Genomic DNA, 19,465 nt, shown 5'->3' on the forward strand with positions numbered 1-19,465 from the left:
TGCAATAGAAGCTATATGCTCAGAGAAGTTAAGTCGGTCATCAATTACAACGCCCAAGTTTCGTGCCGATCTAGTTGGGGTCAGTGAAGTTGAGTCAAGCTGGATGTTAATCTGTTGGGGAATAGCTGTTTTAGCTGGAAACACCAAAAACTCTGTTTTTGAGAGATTAAGCTGAAGGTGCCGATCTTTCATCCAGGCTGAAATATCCTTAAGGCATGCAGAAATCCGGTGGGAAACACTAGAGTCATCAGGTGGGAAAGACAGGTAAAGTTGAGTGTCGTCTGCATAACAGTGATAGTCAAATCCATGGGAGCGAATGGTATCACCTAAGGAAGTGGTGTAAATAGAGAAAAGCAAGGGTCCTAATACTGATCCCTGAGGCACACCTGTGGTGAGGTCATGAGACTTAGATACCTGTCCCTGCCAAGACACGTTGAAAGAACACCCTTTAAGGTAAGATTCAAACCAGTCAAGGGCTTTTCCAGAAATTCCCAGTTCAGATAGTATAGATAGGAGAATGTCATGGTTAACAGTATCAAAGGCTGCAGATAAATCTAGTAGAATTAATACTGATGACTGAGCAGAGGACTTAGCTACTCTCAATGCTTCAGTCACAGACAGAAGAGCAGTTTCAGTAGAATGACCACTCTTGAAACCAGACTGCATATGGTCTAGTAGATTATTCTGATGAAGAAAGTCACAAACTTGCTTGAAGACCACTTTCTCCAAAACCTTTGACAAGAAAGGAAGAAGGGAGACAGGTCTGTAGTTCTTCACCTCAGTTGGATTAAGTGTACTTTTCTTTAGCAGAGGTGTAACCCTAGCCTGTTTAAAAGAATAAGGAACTATTCCAGAACTGAGTGAAGCATTAAATACATGTGTGACTGCTGGTAGAACAGCGGGTGAGATAGACTGTATAAGAGTGGACGGGACAGGATCTAATGGGCATGTTGTTGGACGACATCGCTGAAGCATTTGAGAGACTGCCTCCTCATCAAGAGGAGAGAAAGAGTCAAATGATGCGGTCATACTAACACAAGGCAAAGCCCTCCTTATAGGAGCATCAAACTGAGCACTTATTTTAGCAACTTTTTCAGTAAAAAATGTTGCAAAGTCATCTGCTGACAGTGAAGTAGTTGATGGTGGTGGTGGAGTATTGAGAAGAGATTTGAAAGTAGAAAAAAGTTTTCTACTGTCAGTGGCGCTCTCAATCTTGCTTTATCTGGCCAACACCTAGACTGCACTACAAAAAATAGGTTTTAATGTAAAGTATTGTACCAACCAATATGACAAATATAATACAAATGACTTAATACATTCAGTTCAAGACATGATGTCAAAATATATCATGTGAAGCACGTTGTGATTTTACCCTGTTATAGGCATAATTGGTTAACAGGTTGAAGCAGAGCTTTGGTACCAACGTTATCTATTAGTTTCAGTTTCTCTCACGCAGACGCCTGCATTGAATGAACGCTCATACCACCACTTTATTGTAGCTATGGCTCCATGTTTAATGACATCGATAGCAGTAACGTTTGTTTTTCGGTACCGGTTTTGTCAGGCCTAATTTCACTCCACGACTCCGCAGACCAGCATTCTTCACATTGCGGACCCATATCAAAAGAAAACTAATTCCTGATTGGTTGAGAAATCCTATTTTCTGATTGGCCGATAGGTTAGTAACTGAACAGCATGAATGAGCAACTGAATGAGCGCACAGACAGCAACGTTGTGTGACACGTTTGTAAAATATACTGCCCTACAAAGGCAAAAGGCAGTAACTGACCAGAGTGTCAAACTGAGAAAAATTACTTTAAAGTTTTTTGTTTTGTCTACACAAATGTATTATAGGTAGAGCAATGAAAATCTGGCGAATTGTTGCCCTGATGAAGAAATGTGTGTATATAAAAAAAACTTGTGCTCAAAGTTGACCTTTGACCCTTATTTGTCAGATACTGTACTCTGCCTTTGTATTATGTACTAAAAATAAGGAGTCGTGCAAAGGCAAAAGGCAGTAACTGACATATAATCAATATTTGCTACCAAAGGCAGAGTATGGTAACTGTACTTGTACGTCGAAGAACAAAGCCAAAGAACAGTAACTGCAGTTGTGGCTCTCTGCCATGGTTGCTTGTATGGTTTTGGGAGTTACGGTGAACACAACCCTCTATTTTTTCAAAAAAACAGTCAAATTGAGTATAGATATTTATCCACATGATAAAGGAAGTCTTTAATATCCCAAAAATGACATTAACTCATTTTCGACCAAAAATGCAGTTACTGCCTTTTGGCTTTGTAGGGCAGTATAGCCCTTAGAAATTTCTGTGCGGGCAAGTTAACAATTTCTCGGAGTGAGAAATGCCATGTGTGGCGTGTGAGCGTGTGAAGTCATTGAAATGCGTGTGTCTCACGCTCAATGCATGAGACTTGAGAGGTCTGCCCAGAGCTAACTTGCGATGCAACTCGCTATTAAAGGAGAATTCCGGTGTGATTTTGACCTAAAGTGTTTTGAAACATGATACCGAGTGTGAACGTTATGTCTCATAGCCCATCTCGGCTTGTCCCCTGCACTCCGAAATCTGGCGCTAGTTAGCCGATGCTACCAACAAGACGGTCAATGGTGGTGCCTCGGCATCGGCATAGCCATGCAAATAAATCACTGTTTTACACCATTTACGAGGCTCAATGTATCTCCACACTTCATTGGTAGACTTCCGAGGGCCCTGACATTTAAAACGAGACATTGAGAACTTTAACAAAAATTATTCTGTGGAAATGCATGGATTACAGTTTCTTCCAGTAGCAGCAACTGGAATCCATGCATTTCCACGGAATTATTTTTGGAATCTGATCCCTTATCATACCTGTTCATTCTTACTCGTCGCTCGACTTATCGTGACTAAATTCAAGATGGCTGCAAACGCTAAACTTCGAGAAGATACTGTCTGTATAAATCGTCTTGTAAGTAAACTACCAGTGCTTTTTCAAAGTTCTCAATGTCTCGTTTTAAATGTCAGGGCTAGCCTGATGGGTCGCCTATTTACGCCGTTTCAACGGCACATAAGCGGTTAGACCGAGAATTCTCATCATGAAATGAAAATTCCACTGGAGCTCCAAGCGGTTGTGTACACGCAGCCTTACAACACCGTTTACAGCTCTTGGAGTCACGGTAAAATGACATTTTTGGTACATAGTTAATTTAGATACACCTATGGTGTGGGTGGTTGCGTTTCTTTAGGAGTCCGCCATCTTGGTTTGTATAGAAATGGATATTAAGTGACACATACACGCAATACTGCGGAAATACGGGACCGACGGTAATAGGAGTTCCGATAGCTAACGTTAGGCTACTGTAGCCTTCATACTGTAAGAGTCATATCAATCATTAACCTAGGAATACTTCTTTGTGCATTTAATCAGAGCCCGTCTACGGAGAGCCTCCCCACTCTCTATTAATCCCATACAAACCGAATTTGGCTGCAGTTCACCAGAGTTCACCTAGATGGCAAACGGGCGAGTCCAAAATACATGGGGTCCTATGGAGCTACATGGCTAAATTTATTGTTTTCACCTATTTAACAACTGAAACCCTCCGATTTTATTTTATTTTTCGCAAAATGGATATGGATTAACAATCAAAAGTGAAATAATCCGGGAGTCATGTCCTTTCGTTTTCTTACAGGTTGGGTCGTTGTTGCCCATAACACTAGCATTGTGCTAATGAGTGACGTCATTGACACGTTTGAAAGGCTTTTTAGAAAGAAGTGACTTTAAAATATATAATACTTAACCACGTGTATTGTCTTTGCCTCCCCTTTCGAATACAATATTCAAATTACTTGAAAAAAATTATATCCTGAGAAGTGGATTTTGAGGGGTACAGCTCCATAGACCTCCATTCATTCTGCCCACACAGCAAAAGGACTCCGCGGCGGATCCGCCGCGGATGTATGACGGCCTCCGGAACGGACCCGCGAAACGGACCCGTATCGGAGTCCAGATGCTCTCAGGAACGGATCCGCTACGAAGGCGGATCGCGGACCCGCCGTGGCTCCGCGCTGCATCCGCCCCGCATCCGCGATTAAAACCTTACCTCCGCGGCGGGTCCGTTTGGGACCCGCAAATTGATACATACATCCGCCGCGGACCCGCAACGGACTCATAAAGGCTCATCTGGCCCGGGTCCGTTTCGGACCCGTTTATCTCATTTTCAAAATTCCTTCTGTTCTTGCTGTAGGATTAAATACACTGTAACAAGATTCCGTGATTTTCACAGCATCACTGCTGTTTTTGGGGAAAATGTGTACTGTATTTGTGAATACAGTATGTTGCTGTGGTTTCGCTATGAATTATCGTCAAAAATGGTCAAACTACAGTAATAAAAATTTGCTGCGAATCATAACACAGTAATAAATCTGACTCCTCCCTCACTTTTTTGAAAATTTTGAAAAAACATGGCGGAAAATCAGTTGGGGTTTTCTGTTTTCTTTTTGCACATAAATACAAAGTTAAGCTCCCAGATAGCAAGGTGACATTGATATTATGTTGATTTTCCATCCAAATCATCATTTTGAAAAGATATTGAAAAGTCATGGATTTATGGTTTACTGGGAAATTTTGACGTGGTGATTGAAACGTGCACCGCGCGACGACGTTTGAACTGTCGGGCGGGAGATCATTTTTGAGCAACAGTTCAGTCAGTCAGACCAACGGTGTTCAGCACTCTGACAAGTTCGCAGCTCCACCTTAATGGTAAGCAAGCATTTATTTATGTAACGTTAATGTTTCATTGTGAAAGTGTACTACATTAAATTCGGGCATGTGTACAGTCTATGTACGTTGTACTGTCTAACTTACAACTCATCCATGCTTGTTGGATCAACTAGTAGCAGCTAACGTTAGGCTAGCTATCATAGTTGCTGTTGCTGTGACGGTGGCATTAACGGTAATGTTTTATGTTACGTTAACGTTATGGCAGTCTCATTTATATTAGGCCTACCTTAGTTCTCAGTAAGTTACAGTTTATTATATTCATATCATTTCACTAGTAGTGCTAGGCCTAGCTGCTAGTATGTTACTGTCACAAATGTTAGGCTGAAGACGATGTGCTGCTGGTTAACGTTAACGTGGAGGTTTAGCTGACTTATGTAACGTTAACTCCCCGTAATCATGTACGGTTTTGTGAGTTTAATAGGCGAACTTTAGCAATATTGATATAAGTTAACTTTAAGTCACATCTGACTATCATTAACCGTTGTTCGGACGAACAGCGCGAATGGCTGTTGCTGCAAGCAAACATCATCAATGAGCTCACCCAGCTGGCTAACGTTAAATATACCTTGCGAAACTGAGTTATGCTAACACCTTCTTCAGCCTGGCATTTTGACAGTAAACTCAAAAAACATACAGTATATATATATAAATGATTATTCTAAAGTTTCACTTGTAAGTAGCCTTCAGTTTCAGTTGAACATTGTTATCTAACACTATTTATCTTTTCTTCTTCTATTTCTGCTAGGTGCTGCTTCACTCTGCTACTGGTGGTGGATCAGGCTGACTGCAACCGTTGGTCTAACGTTAGGATGCAGCACACGAGAATTTCTAAACGGAAAAAAGTGAATAAATGTACTTGCTTTTCAAACTGATAACAAGTTGTCAATGGTTATTTATGCAAGTTTGTGTAGCCTAAACCATACCTAGGCCTAGCCAAATTTATCCTGGCTGTAGATAAAGCAGGATATGAATTTCCCAAAATTACTGTATATAATATTACAGCACTGGTATTACTACTGTACTTAGTTACAGTATGATCCATAAGTACTGTGATTAAAAATACGGTAGACAATTCAATGCTGTATACATTACAGCACTGGTAGTACTACTGTAGTTTGCATTTACAGTATCAGGCATAGGTACTGTGATTTCATATACAGTAGGTGTACTGTAGAGTGAAATACAGCAACTTGCTGGTTATTTGCTGCCAGCAAGTTGCTGTAAATTTTACGTTAAACTTTTTACAGTGTAGGATAAACTATAGGATAAAAGTAAAACTATCACTAGGCATAGCCTAGGCTACTACAGCAAGATAGGCCTACTATTAGCATCGCCTCGTATTTTTAACTTAACAATACTGTCAATAAACCTAACAGAAAAGGTTTAAGTCAAGACATCAATTTACTGTACAAACGTGATCACTACTCAATGGAAATATAAAATGGGCATTTATGGAAAGTTACAGGTTATAAGCTATTCTGTTTTTGTTAAGTAGCCTACGTTGCCTAGGCTACTCTACATGAATTTTGAGGTCAAAACCTAATTTAGTGCTTTATCAGCCTAGGTCAGTGCAGTCATGAAATATTTTATCTAATAGGCTACAACTTCAATGAAATGTGCTATGCACATCTAAAATATCAGAAAATGAATAACTGGTGAATGACAAGAAGTTCAATAAAAATATTGTTTAATGCTTATTTCTCCTATTACTCCATTTGTGTGGATGGAGGCGGAACACGTCTCCTCGTTGCCCGATCCACCGCCAGTTGAAACACCTAATTGCGTGCTTGGTGACCTCAGCGTCCGTGGCTGACCGTGTCACCATGTTTTTCCTCACAGCACCTGTAATCAAACAGACAGATATGTTTATGTTTATGGTATGTAGCATCCAAAGCCAAGTATGCTTACACAATACAATATATGAGATAGGTATTAAGGAGATTAAATTTAAAAAGAAACATGACTTACAAAGCTCCTCTGTTCGCTGCACGTTGAGGGCTGGTGTGGGGGTGGAGGGAGTTGAGGAGGGACTGCCATTCCTGGCCCATAGTGAGGTGGGCGGTGTGCGAGAGGGGGAAAAAATGTATTAAATGGTAGTCATCATTGATAATACACATGGGGCCTTTCTATTCACTAATATTTCAGAGATCAGTCCCTACCTTGAGTAACTCTCCGTATGTTAAATGCGGGTGCAGGTGCAGGGAGTTGAGGTGGTGAAGAGTGTTGCGGTCCTGCCTAATGGTGAGGTGCTAAGGGAGAGAAATGGTTGTGATCTGTTAACCATGGTAGGCTGAGAGCTACAGGGCCAAACAATGGCAAACAAAAACAAATCTCTGGTCATACTGGACATGAATTTGTATGTTTCAACATTTTGGTATGCACTATCTATATCAACTCCATGAATGGATTGACATTGAAATCAATGTGTTTCAATACAATCTGATAATAATGAATGAACTTTTCAGGCAATATTGCATGAATGCAGATGTTTTAACTGACAAAATATTTGGCTGAGATTTATGTAATGTATGAAGTATGCAGAAAATCTGAGATGGTAATGCAGATGCAATCTGTTGATTTGAAATAGAGTGACTACTGCTGTGTTAATATAGATGGGGCCACTGTATTCAATTTTATTTCAGAGATCAGTCTTTACCTTAACAGTTTTCTCCAGGTTGAGGGGTAGTGACTCTGCTGCCTGGCACTCGGCAAGATGGTGGAGCTGGAGGAATAGATACAAGGAGAGGGAAATGTCTTTAGCACTAAGAATGTTAACCATATCTCTAATATTAATATTATGATTTAGTTATTTCAATGTTAAGAGATTATTACTTACTTTGCCAGTGCAATTGGCTTAGGTTTGAGGCTTCAACTGATATACCAGGCGAGTTGGAAGGTACCTCAGAGATGCAAGGTCACCATTTACTGGCTCTTCTTCACTCTCATCAGAGTCCCCGAAACGATGGCTGTTAAATAACCATATCATTATGGTTATTGCAATCCCAAAATTTCCAAATATACATATAGTACAAGCATCTCTGGTCTATTTTGGAATGCTACGGGAATGTGTTCACATTACATTTTAACAACCCAGAAAGTATCTTCATAAAGCGAACCCAACAGAGGCAATCGTAACGTTAGATGGTAGAATCCAGCCGATAAAAGTTGACGCTGCAGAACAAACAAAATAGAAGATGGGTACCAAGTTCCATACAGTTAAGTTACGTTAGCATAATAAATCACAAACAGACGCCAATACCCATTAGTTGTCTGAACCGACTTAAACAGTGATTAAAATGCCGAGGCTTTCATTACAAAGATGGCAGAAGGACACTAAAGTTAAGTTTCGTATGAGACCAAACTTGGCAAAATGCAAACGTTAATGCACAGCTAGCTAGAAGCTAGGGCTAAACCATTATCAGTGAGTCAACATGCTAAAGTTGTAGCTAGGTAGCTTTCATAGCAGACGAGTGCTTCACTGACATCATTGACTGAAATACCAGTGCCAATGTATCAGCTTAATCAAGGATTGCATCGCAAACGTGATCTCAAACATATATATGTATAATAGACATTAGCAATAACTTATGCAATTGCGCCTAGCAGCATGCTAGCTAGCAGCTGTATGCCGCTAGCATAGTAGCACTATGGACTATGGACAACAGCAACACATTAAAACAGACAAGACCAGACTAACGTTAAATAACAATGTGTGTTTTTTAAATCACACTACCATAACATATTCTGCCGAAATTGCTAACCCATTTTAAATCAAATAGGCTACAGACTCATATGAGCATCACAGCTAACAATAACGTCATTATAATCAATAAACATGATAAGTAAGTTTTAAGTATAAAACCACAAAGGCCAATGTTTAGCTATTGTGAATGTCGCAATATATTAATAAATATCACTTACTCGAGAGGGTTCAGCGCAACCGTGTCCCAGCAAAGAAAATATCCACTAGTATGACTCTTCTCGGCTCTTGGTGTACAGTCATGTTCAACCGTTACAGTACAGGCGCGTCCGCGCCCGCGGATCCGACATGGGTCCACTCAGGACCCGCTGTTTGACAGTAGAATTTACGGAGCCGCCTGGAGGCGGAGCTGATCTTCTGTGCGGCACCAAAACGAATGCGACAGTCACGCGGGTTTGGCGACTTGAAGGCGGATCCGCCTAGGAGTCTACTGCTGTGTGCACTCAAAAAAATGAAATCTCACTATTGTTCATCTTAATAAATCCTCTTTCGTAGGATTTACAGAACAAAATTAGGTTTCTAAGGTGAAATTGAGTTAGTTGTGTTATTTCAAATCAATAATGCGTTTTTGCTGATTAACTTAACATGTTTGCATTGGATCTACACAACTTTCTTGAACAAAACGCATTAGATTAGGAAATTTGTCCCTCTATAGTTGCCGTAGCATTATTTCACAACTTATGAGGACCATGGTGAGGACTCCGCCAGTGACGGTTGAGAAAGTGAAGCTCCGCCATTTTTTCCTTGCTTACTCACGGAACATTTTTGGATCCTGTAATTGCAAGGTATGTATTTGTTGCTGTTCATTGTGTTTTTATTTTGAGTTTAGCGAGTTTGTCGTAACAACAACTTAAATAATCATTTTAGTAGATCTTATAGTGTACATGTGTTACTAAACTCGAGCAGCTAGCTTCTAATGTTAGCTACTAAATCTGTCATGGTGGCTGGCGAGCTAAGTCATCTCAGGCTAGAATTCTATCATGTTTCCCAGTTTAGTTTTACCAGAGCCCGTCTACGGAGAGCCTTGCCACTCCGTATTAAGTCCCATTGTACCGAATTTTGGTTGCAGTTCCACCAGAGTTCCACTGGGGGCGATCGCCATGAGTGCAGAATGAATGGGAGTCAATGGAGCTAGACGGCTAAATTTGCCTCTTTCACCTGATTGTCGTTGACAAATCTCAGATTTGATTGTAGTTTGTATAACTTCAACATGGGTTATAGGTCAAAAGTTGAATGAACGAGTACTTATGTCCTTTTGATTTCTTACAGGTTGGGTCGTTGTTGCCCATAACACGCTAGCATTGTGCTAATGAATGACGTCATTGACACGTTTGAAAGGCTTTTTAGAACAATTAAGTGACGTTAAAAAATATAATACTCAACCAAGTGTATTTTCTTTGCCTCCCCTTTCGAAAACAATATTCAAATTACTTGGAAAAAAATTATATCCCGAGAAAAGTGGATTTTGAGGGGTACAGCTCCATAGACCTCCATGCATTCTGCACTCGTGGACGAGCGCCCTCATGTGGAACCACAGAAGGAACTGCAACCAGTTCAAAACAGTTTAGAAACCGGAAGTTTTCCGAGAGTGGCAGTTCTCCCCTTATTAGACATTCTCTGGTTTTACTCCCTACTGAAGATAGACAGGGGTGGTGCCTTGATGGGGTTATTTCATATAAACCACAATTGAATGTTCATAGAAGTGCCAAGGTCAAGACAACTTCATGTATTTAACTGGATAAGATAGCAGCTATCGTTAGCCCCATACAAACCCTGCCTGGGTTTATGTGAATACTAATTGTTGGATCAGTATTGGAAAAGTTTAATGTTTAAACGTAACTGTTAGGTGCACCCCACTCTGTTTGACCAAATTATCCTTGTGTGTCATGAACAATTATGCAGGCTCTAAAGTCCATCAAGAAACATTTTAATCATTTTAATGTTCGTGTAGCAAACTCTGCCATCTTGCCTAGTCTCTCTGTAGCTGCTAACATTAGCCACGTGTAGCTGCAAGTACAGCAGTTGCAGGAACATCAGACTTGTCATTATTTTTGTATTGCTATCATAGGCTACTTGGCTCTCATCCGGCTTATATATCAGTTAAAGAAAGCAAATGGCAGTTTCTTGCATGGGAACTTGTCAATTTTAAGCACACACATTTGTTCTCAACCACTATATTCGGGAGGTAAATAATTTCACATTTGTCATGCTAGAAGCTGCCTACTCTTCAATGTTTGAATGATTTGTTAATCACAAACAAGTAACTAATTAAATCACAAACAAGCCAATCTAATTAAAGGTTATCTTCCTAGTTCAATTTTATTAAAATTCTCAATTGATTCTGTGATCTAATATTATTATAGTTTTACACATTTTAGTGTAAATTTGTTGAGTTTGATATACTTTCTCTTTCTCCCCACAGGCCTTTATGTGGCAGTGCAAAGAGCGCAAGACCGGAGTGTCATCAAGGTCTCATTTATTGAAGTATTACAGGTTAGCTCATGGTCACTTTGGTCACAGACACCCATGCCATATGCTAATTGTAATTCTTTCTGTATTTCCAAATGCTGGGTTGTATTGTTACTTGTTCTTCCTATCTCCTCTCCCCTCATAACGTTGTCAGAATGTCAGAACTCGACATCAACTGCTCCAGGCTGTCTGCTGTGTGTGCATAGGAAGGGAGGAGATCATGGCTGCCATTGACCAGGTTAGTGAGAAGTTGTTTTGTGCCTCCCACTTTGAAAACCTGTGATCCAATATTAGGCCATGAGCTACCGGACCTTACCATGCAACTGCTAACTTTTTTTGAAAGGTCTTACCTTGCTGACATGAATTTGAAAGTTAACATTGACATAGGGGTGTACTGCCTGTTTCAACCCCATGAATAGATTTACATTGAAGATCAGTGCGTTCCAAAAATCTCTCTTAACATTTAACATTGGGGGTTGCATGGTAAGGCATGTTAAACATTAAGATACTTAATTTGTAAATGTAAGTTGTATGTTCATTTCCCTATTTTGCAGAATCATACCATTGGCTTGTTGAGAACTTGCAACCTGAAAGCACTTGTGTACGAAGGCTCGGAGAAACTCATAAAGGAATACCTGGTAAGTGTAAATGAATATCAAAAAAACAGTAAAGCATTACAGCAGCGAGAGTAGGAGTGGTACGTCTAGTGGCAAGATGGGTATGAATGAATATGGCTTCTTATATTATTTTAGTACCCATGGACATTTCCTTGTTCATGTTTCGGTGCTTGTAATGTTTTGTTAAGTCTGTCTATATGCATATTAAAGCAGAATGCATGTTACAGCAGAACAAGTCACCATTGGTCTGTTTGTCACTGACCATGCATACACCCTTTACAGACAAAGCTTCCTAGTCTGTGTTGGTAAAATGTCACCCAAAGTTTTAATCTTTGGTTAACTAGCTTTTGAGTTAAAAGAAATCATAGACGTTAGAGGGATTTGGGAGAGCAGAGAGTCTAAAGCAATGGTTCGGAGTGAATTTCACCCTAGGGTCATTTGCACGATGACCACGAGCCAAACACACCCCCAGAAGCTTTTTTCCCTTGGTCGAACATTGGTCAAGTTCGCACTATCAGTCTATGTTTCAGCCCAATGGCTTAGCATTAGCACTTTTGAAACCAGAAGTGTATCTCGTAAATTACCCCACTAAAATGTCCGGAATATTACCAAACTTCTACAGTAGTACAAAAAGGGTCTGTAAACAACACCTACTGCAACGATACGTCGACGTCACTTTGTGATTTGGGAAAAGCCCGTAAAAGTCCTGGCAGAAAGCGATGCATAAGTTTGATAAATGCTTGTATTTTCAGGTCAACACTTATTGACCTGAAAATACAATTTCATATATCATCCAGTTATCAATATATGACTATGGAGTGTTGAATTCACTAGCTTTTCCTTTACACGTGTGAATTTCGCAAAGGACTTTTACGGGCTTTTCACAAATCACGGAAGTGATGTTGACGTAGCGGTAGCAGCAGAAGCTTTCAGGCAAGTGTTATTTAAATAAACTCCTGGTGTAGGCTACTTACAAACTTTCGACCAAAGGGAAAAAAGCTACTGGGGGGGGGGTGGGTTGGCACTCGCAATGATCATGCAAATGACCCAAGGGTGAAATTCACTCAGAACCATTGCTTTAATTTAAAGGAGATGGGAGATGTGAGGTTAATCCACTGAATTCAAACATATCTAAAGACATATACTTTTGTTTGAAAAGTCATCAATTAAATGTATTTTTTTTGGTCTGTGGTAAAGGATGCTGACTGATGCCCAGAGCCAGATGGAGAAAACCACCATCGGGATCTTTGCAATCAAACATGAGGGTGCCAATGCCTCCACTAGAAGATATAGTTGAATCACTAACAATGTAACAAAACTAAACATGCCGTGTTTAGCAGAGATATTTTTCTGTTCATTGCATTTCTATTTTACTAAAAAATGTCCCTGATGGTTTGATGAGAATGGAGCTAAATAAATGCAAATTTGTTTTGAAGACCGTGTGTCTGTTTGCTATTTGAACACATTTGTTCAATTTTATTTAGAAATGTTATGCAGAACAAATTCAACTTGTTTACTTTGGATTTACTTAAGAACTTTGTTTTTTGGATGAGTTTACTTAAGAAAGTTTTGTCAAGTGTGGTTCCACGTAACTGTATCACTTAAACTTAAATTAATATGGATGTGTGCTAGATATCTTTTTAACTTAAATTAATTGAACCTAACAATGTGACTTTGATTGAACAGGACAGTATTAAGTTGAGTCAATGTAAGAATGCTGAATTAATTGAACATAACAGCATTAAGTTGGTTGAACACAGCCATATTAAGTTGGTTCAATGTAAGAATACTAAATAAAAATGAAGGAATTCAATTACTTACCATCTACTTTATTCACTCTTGTTCAGTTAATGTTATTTATTTGAGTCAATTGAAAAGAATATAGTATCTTTAGATTTATTTAATACAGTTTCGTGGAACCACTTGACAAAACATTTTTAATTAAATCCAACAAGATATTTTTTTGAGTGTGGGTGGACTCGCCTGCGAGCGCCCTCTGGAACCACAGGAACTGCAACCAGTTCAGAAACCGGAAGTTTTCAGAGAGTGGAAGTTCTCCCCTTATTAGACATTCTCTGATTTAATGAACATTTTGTGTAATAATTCACGGCAAGTTAATAAACTGAATATGGTGGTCCAAGAGCAGACCATGCACCGTTCCATGCATCAGCCTGACTGACAGGAAGCACTGCACCATGTTGCTAACGTTAACTTTAACCGCTTTCACACACACACGATATAAAATACACGATGATAAATATCAAATTCAATACCAAAACACTATTATTTACACGATTACTCCTGAAATAACTGCTATTAACTGCAGATTCACTATATAATAGGGTGACCAGACGTCCCCGGTTTCCGGGGACAGTCCCCGATTTCGGTGACCTGTCCCCGGCTGGAGCTGTCCCCGGAAAAGTCCCCGGTTTTCACTGTGACTGACAGACCCGAAATTGGAATAAAAGAAAGAAAGAAAACACTGACCAAACGTACAGTTGCGCACCCTTCACGCACAGGCTCAAGCCAGTCAAAGCAAGCGCTCAGCTCAGACCTCCAGATGTTCTAGAATGCCCATATTTCTGGTAGGCTATTTCGATTGGTGGAATAGCAGCGCGGTAGAATCTTTGAAATGAAACCACTTGTTCGGGGGAATTATTAAACTATTTATCACGAACGTGCCAGCTGCTCAAGTCCAGGTTAAACTAAAATTGCGGAGAACCCGTCACACAGATAGCATATCATACGCAGATATCACGTAAACGGCCGGAATCTAAGCTTTCCAATGATATTAGCGCCAAAATGCTGTGATAAATGGTTCACGAGAAAATTAACAATGAATTTATGTGACAACTATATAGCATCGGTAGGCCAATTGCAACAAGTTTCTACATGGTCTACAACTTTGGGCCAAAATTATAATGTAGGCCTATTCTCAACGATTTATGTCAGTACAAACATTTTTGTAAATTGTTTAGCCAGAGTAGGCCTATCCCACCATAATGGTTCTCATATTGGCAGATTCCAGACAATCACCTACAAATATGAATATAGCCTATATTTCTACTGGCATGCTTCCTAGTGGCATTAAGACAAAAATATAAAGAAAAAAAAGCATGAGACGTGAGTTATTTTTTCTTGATATAAGACTGACAACACATAGGCCCTATTAGGCTATAAGACAAATATTATCACATCATACATTCTCAGATATGGGTAAAGCACAGACTGTCTTGAAAAAAGAAGATATTATTAATATTATAGCAATATTATAACTATTCCAACTGTGTGTGCATGGTTAAAATTCTAAAGTGGAAGTTTAGGCTACAGTACAAATATTTCCATCCATAGATAAGAAAAATTAAGTCTAACCTCTGAATTTCTTTTCAAAGTGCACCAGATTGATGCATTTAAACGTTAAAATATACCAAATTTTCTTACGGGGGAGCATGCCCCCGAACCCCCCTAGGGGAGCTTGTGGAGATCTAGTCTAGTGATGCCCCTGGGACAGTGTCCCCGTTTTAAGTTTACAATGATTAAAACATTACACGTTTTACGCTTCTCAACTGAAAATGTCCCCGGATTTTGTCTCAGAAATCTGGTCACCTTACTATATAACAATCACAGTTTGGAGGAAAGCTTTGGCGTGCTGTTGCCGGTTGAAAGTTGTTCAAATGGCGTGTCCCTTATTCAGTGAGGCGGGGTGGTTTATGGGATAAGTTAGTTCCTTCTCTCGGAAATGAAAATATGTACAGTCTCTTGTACCTTTGACTTTTTTTGGATTTTCTCTTCGTTTTTTCACTCGAAAATATATGTTGTATGCTTATGAGTTACGCCGTAGCTGTATAAGACATGCTCTAAAACTCTTTAGATACGGATTTTTCCAAAACGTCAAATGAATGGGACACTTACTTCCGGCACCTAACCGCTTTTCGGCTGTGGGCGGGACTGTGATGCTCTCAAGAAGACGACCATAAAGACCAATCACGTCTCAGTTGGAATCGTATATTAACCAATCAGCGGGTACAAATAATTTAAAATGACCAGTGTCAGGGCCAATCAAAGAGCTTCGCGCCATCACACAACCCGGTAGGTTTACCCTGACAAGGAGGAACGTTACCGTTAGTTGTGTTTAAGTTAGGAGTACCTTAAATGAAATCTGTCGTGTAACGTTACGTTTTTCCCTCTACTTATTAACAGCTACACACTTGTACATCAGGTAAGCGTGTTAATGTTTGTTTGTTTAGTGAAACAGTTGAATGGTCCAAAATGTAAATATCATTCTTAGGAAAACTTCAAGCGATGGGGGTTTGACGTTAACACGGATCTTTTTTTCCACTGTTGGGCGCTATGCTAACATGTGAGTTGACGTTAACGTAAAGCAACGCACGAGCAGCGAATACATGTCATGGAATACAATCATTTGTTCACAAAAGAACAATTAGGACTGGTTATTTTTATGCTCTCCATCATGCTAGTTGGTATAACCAGGCTAACTTGCCAGAAAGAGACGATGTTCTAAACATTTATCAGATATACAACGGCAATGTTTCAACAGTCCAATGTTTTGACGTAACCTGAACGTGAAGTTAACGTTGACGAAATGTTATGCTACGTTAACTCAAAGCTGCGTGGATAATAGCACTAGCTAATGATATCAATGGTCAGCATCTTGTTTTGAATTGTTATTTTCCTCAGGCTTTTATGGCAGTAACATTAACGTCATTTCTAAAGAGTACGTTAACATTACCCTCAGCTTTCAGAACTATATGTAGCTTCTACACGTTAGCACTACTGCTTGCTTAATTTAATAACGTTGTAGTTAGCAGCATGGGGCGCGGAAAAGGACACACTGTTGTAACTTAATTGTTTAATTATCATTCCAGTCTGTGATGATAAATAAATAACATAACGTTAACTCAAACTTCAACTCTAGATGCACGTTCACGTTACAGGCTTTGTAGAAAACTGATCGCTAACATTAGCTAACAGGCTATTCAATACTATTCACAAATGGATAGTCTCATGTTGATGAGGAATCTCATGTTGTCCTGTGCGCTAATGACGTTAGCAGCTAATGGGAAAAGCTACGCCTTTCTTTTACTGTCTATGGGTATATTACGTGGTTGTTTATTGTTTGTTAACGTTGTACATTTGAATGGATTGTTGGTAAATACCAAAGACCAAAATATTATTTTTTTTCTCATTAAGAGCCATATGATGAAAATATTAAATGAAAATATAGCCGCAAGCAGCAATGGCGGGCCCGAGCACCTGCGGGCCACAACCCGTGACATTTCGGAATCCAACAAAGTACTGACGTGTTGCCTTTGTGAAATGTATTTGATGCGTGTGCTATTTGTTTTTGCATGCTTTTTTCTGGCACATTTACTTGTGTGGCCAGGTGGGGGCGCAACGCAAGGCAGGCCCATTGGGTGTCATCATAATCATAATATTAACCTGAGAAATTTCAGACCATTCATTTTAAGCAAAGAACATTTCTGATACACGTTTTGGTTGGCCAGATGGTGGTGCTATGTTAGGCATGGAAAATGATATTTATATTTTTATAAAGTTTCAGATCAATCAGTTAAGGGCAGGGGTGTCCAAACTTTTTGACTCAAGGGCCGGGCGGGCGGTATTATCCCCCTTCATGTTTGCCGGCTGTTTCATGCTTCTGCGTTGACTCCACGCAATGACTATGCCGTTGCCTTGACTGCTGTGCTGAAATATTAATCTTATTTGTTTGGCCTTTTCCTACTTATTTTGTAAAATACACAGTAGCCTAATACATAAATATCATTAGTATGATATTTGGGGGCCAAGCAGCGAAGCCCGTAGGTCCAATTTTCAAAAGTCAGGTATCGTTGGAATCCTTGGACCAAGCCGAGTTCAACGCACCCTATGACGTCATTTTCCGCCATGATGGATTTTCCGCCATTTTGGATTTCATCAAAAACACTTAAAATGTATCAGGGGTCACATACTTTCTCTGATTCCCACCAAATTTTACACAGATCATCTTCAGACCAAGCCTCACAAAAGTTATCACTTTTCGTCTTCGGAAGTATTACCGTTCGCCCGTAACAGCCAATCAAAATTTGCGGCGAAGCCGCCAAACAGGAAGTGAGCTCATATCTCAGCAACCCTTGCAGTCATCAAATCCAAACTTGGTATATGGACTCATGACCCCATCAGGAGGACGCTCCCTTTGACCTCTAGGGGGCGCTGTAAATCAGTAACATGCCTTTTGGACTGTAGCTGCTGTTGTGCCTAGAATTACAATGTGGTGTCTGGTAATACTGGTAATACTGTGGAAGATCCTTATGTCGACAGATGGCAATTCATGACATCAACATAATTGATTTGGCCGCCATATTGGATTTAATCAAAACCACTATCAAATTTCCCTAGGTCACAAATTTCATCGGATCCTCACCAAAATTGGCAAAGACCATCTTCAGACCATGCCTTATCAGTGCTTTGATTTCCATAACAATTGACTGAAGCGTTTTCCCGTAGCAGCCAATCGAAATTTGTGGCGAAGCCGCCAAACAGGAAGTGAGCTCATATCTCCGCAACCATTTCATGTATCATAACCAAACTTAGTACGTAGACTCAAGACTCCATCAGGAGGATGTTCAAATACTTTAGTGACCTTTGACCTCTAGGGGGCGCTGCAATTAGGAACAATGTGTTTTGGCCTGTAGCTGCTGTTGTGTTTGGAATTAAAATGTACTAGTGGGGTCTGTTAATACAGTCGGAGGTCCTTAGGCTGACCCAAGCAAAACTGTGATGTCATCCTAATTGATTCGGCCGCCATATTGGATTTAATAAATAACACCTAAAAGTTTTCACAGGTCACAAAGTTTGTCCGATTGACACCAAACTTGACACACATAATCTTCAGTCCAAGCCTCAAAAAAGTTATCCCTTTTTGTCTGTCTAAAACCGTTCGCCCGTAACAATCAATCAAAATTGGCGGCGAAGCCACCAAACAGGAAGTGAAGGGATATCTCAGTAATACTTTCACGTATCAAAACCAAACTTGTTACATGGGCTCAGAACCCAATTCGGAGGAGGCTCAAGAAATTTGGTAAATTTTGACCACTGTGTGGCGCTATAATCACAGGAAGTAGGCTCATATCTCAGCAATGCTTACACATAGTGAAACCAAACTTGGTACATGGACTTGAGACCCCATTCTGAAGATACAAAATACATTTGGAGTCTTTTGACCACTAGGGGGTGCTATAATCACATAAAGTAGAGTCATATCTCTGCAATGCTTTCACATATAGAAACCAAACTTGGTATATGGACTTGGGATCCCATCCTGAGGACACACAATACATTTGGTGACCTTCGACCACTAGGGGGGCGCTAGAGATACACGAAATTAGCTCATATCTCAGCAACGCCTTTATCTATCAAAACCAAACTTGCTACATGGACTCGGGACCCGATCCTGAGGGGACACTATACATTTGGTATACTTTGACCACTAGGGGCGCTATAATTAGGAAGACTTTTACGTATTGACACCAAACTTGATACGTTGATTCGTAAACACATCCTTAGGACCCACAATAAATTTGGTGACATTTGACCACTAGGGGCTCTATGATTAGCAACACTTTCACCTATCGCAACCAAACTTGGTATGTGGACTTGGGAATAGATCCTGAGGATGCACAATTAATTTGGTGTGCTTTCACCACTAGGGGTGCTATAATTATCAACACTTTCACCGATTTAAACCAAACTTGGTATGTCCAATCCAATCCCAACTCCTGCTTATCTGCTTGGCCCCCTCATTGCTGCTTGCAGCTATATTTCTACT

At 40.0% G+C, this 19,465-nt stretch overlaps 1 protein-coding gene and 3 long non-coding RNA genes across 6 annotated transcripts in view; 3 read left to right on the plus strand and 1 right to left on the minus strand.

The window, feature by feature from the left end:
• Nucleotides 1-4,439: 4,439 nt before the first annotated feature.
• LOC143109855 (uncharacterized) lies at nucleotides 4,440-5,654 on the plus strand. Its single transcript, XR_012983990.1, has 2 exons — nucleotides 4,440-4,755; nucleotides 5,522-5,654. It is a non-coding gene; the product is annotated as an uncharacterized LOC143109855 (long non-coding RNA).
• A 797-nt stretch (nucleotides 5,655-6,451) lies between these two features.
• Nucleotides 6,452-8,886, minus strand: LOC143109951 (uncharacterized). 3 transcript variants are annotated; one of them, XR_012984012.1, is made up of 7 exons: nucleotides 8,698-8,886; nucleotides 7,856-7,947; nucleotides 7,613-7,742; nucleotides 7,433-7,498; nucleotides 6,936-7,025; nucleotides 6,745-6,815; nucleotides 6,452-6,618 (listed from the first exon to the last, which is right to left on the minus strand). It is a non-coding gene; the product is annotated as an uncharacterized LOC143109951 (long non-coding RNA). The 3 variants fall into 3 exon arrangements; XR_012984014.1 differs by lacking the exon at nucleotides 8,698-8,886 and adding an exon at nucleotides 8,510-8,563; XR_012984013.1 differs by lacking the exon at nucleotides 7,856-7,947.
• A 95-nt stretch (nucleotides 8,887-8,981) lies between these two features.
• Nucleotides 8,982-13,057, plus strand: LOC143109950 (uncharacterized). Its single transcript, XR_012984011.1, has 5 exons — nucleotides 8,982-9,321; nucleotides 10,959-11,029; nucleotides 11,160-11,243; nucleotides 11,560-11,643; nucleotides 12,820-13,057. It is a non-coding gene; the product is annotated as an uncharacterized LOC143109950 (long non-coding RNA).
• Nucleotides 13,058-15,722: 2,665 nt separating this feature from the next.
• The window catches only part of lbr (lamin B receptor), a 60,886-nt gene continuing 57,143 nt past the window's right edge, over nucleotides 15,723-19,465 (plus strand). The window contains exon 1 of the mRNA XM_076273311.1: nucleotides 15,723-15,841. The gene's annotated coding sequence lies outside the window, so the exon portion shown is untranslated. The remainder of the gene's footprint in view (nucleotides 15,842-19,465) is intronic.

This window comes from Alosa pseudoharengus, unplaced genomic scaffold (genome assembly GCF_046254945.1).
Source record: "Alosa pseudoharengus isolate Yale_2024_CS ecotype anadromous, Long Island Sound unplaced genomic scaffold, YU_APseudo_1.1 YU_APseudo_1.1_scf_7, whole genome shotgun sequence".
Lineage (NCBI taxonomy): Eukaryota > Metazoa > Chordata > Actinopteri > Clupeiformes > Clupeidae > Alosa > Alosa pseudoharengus.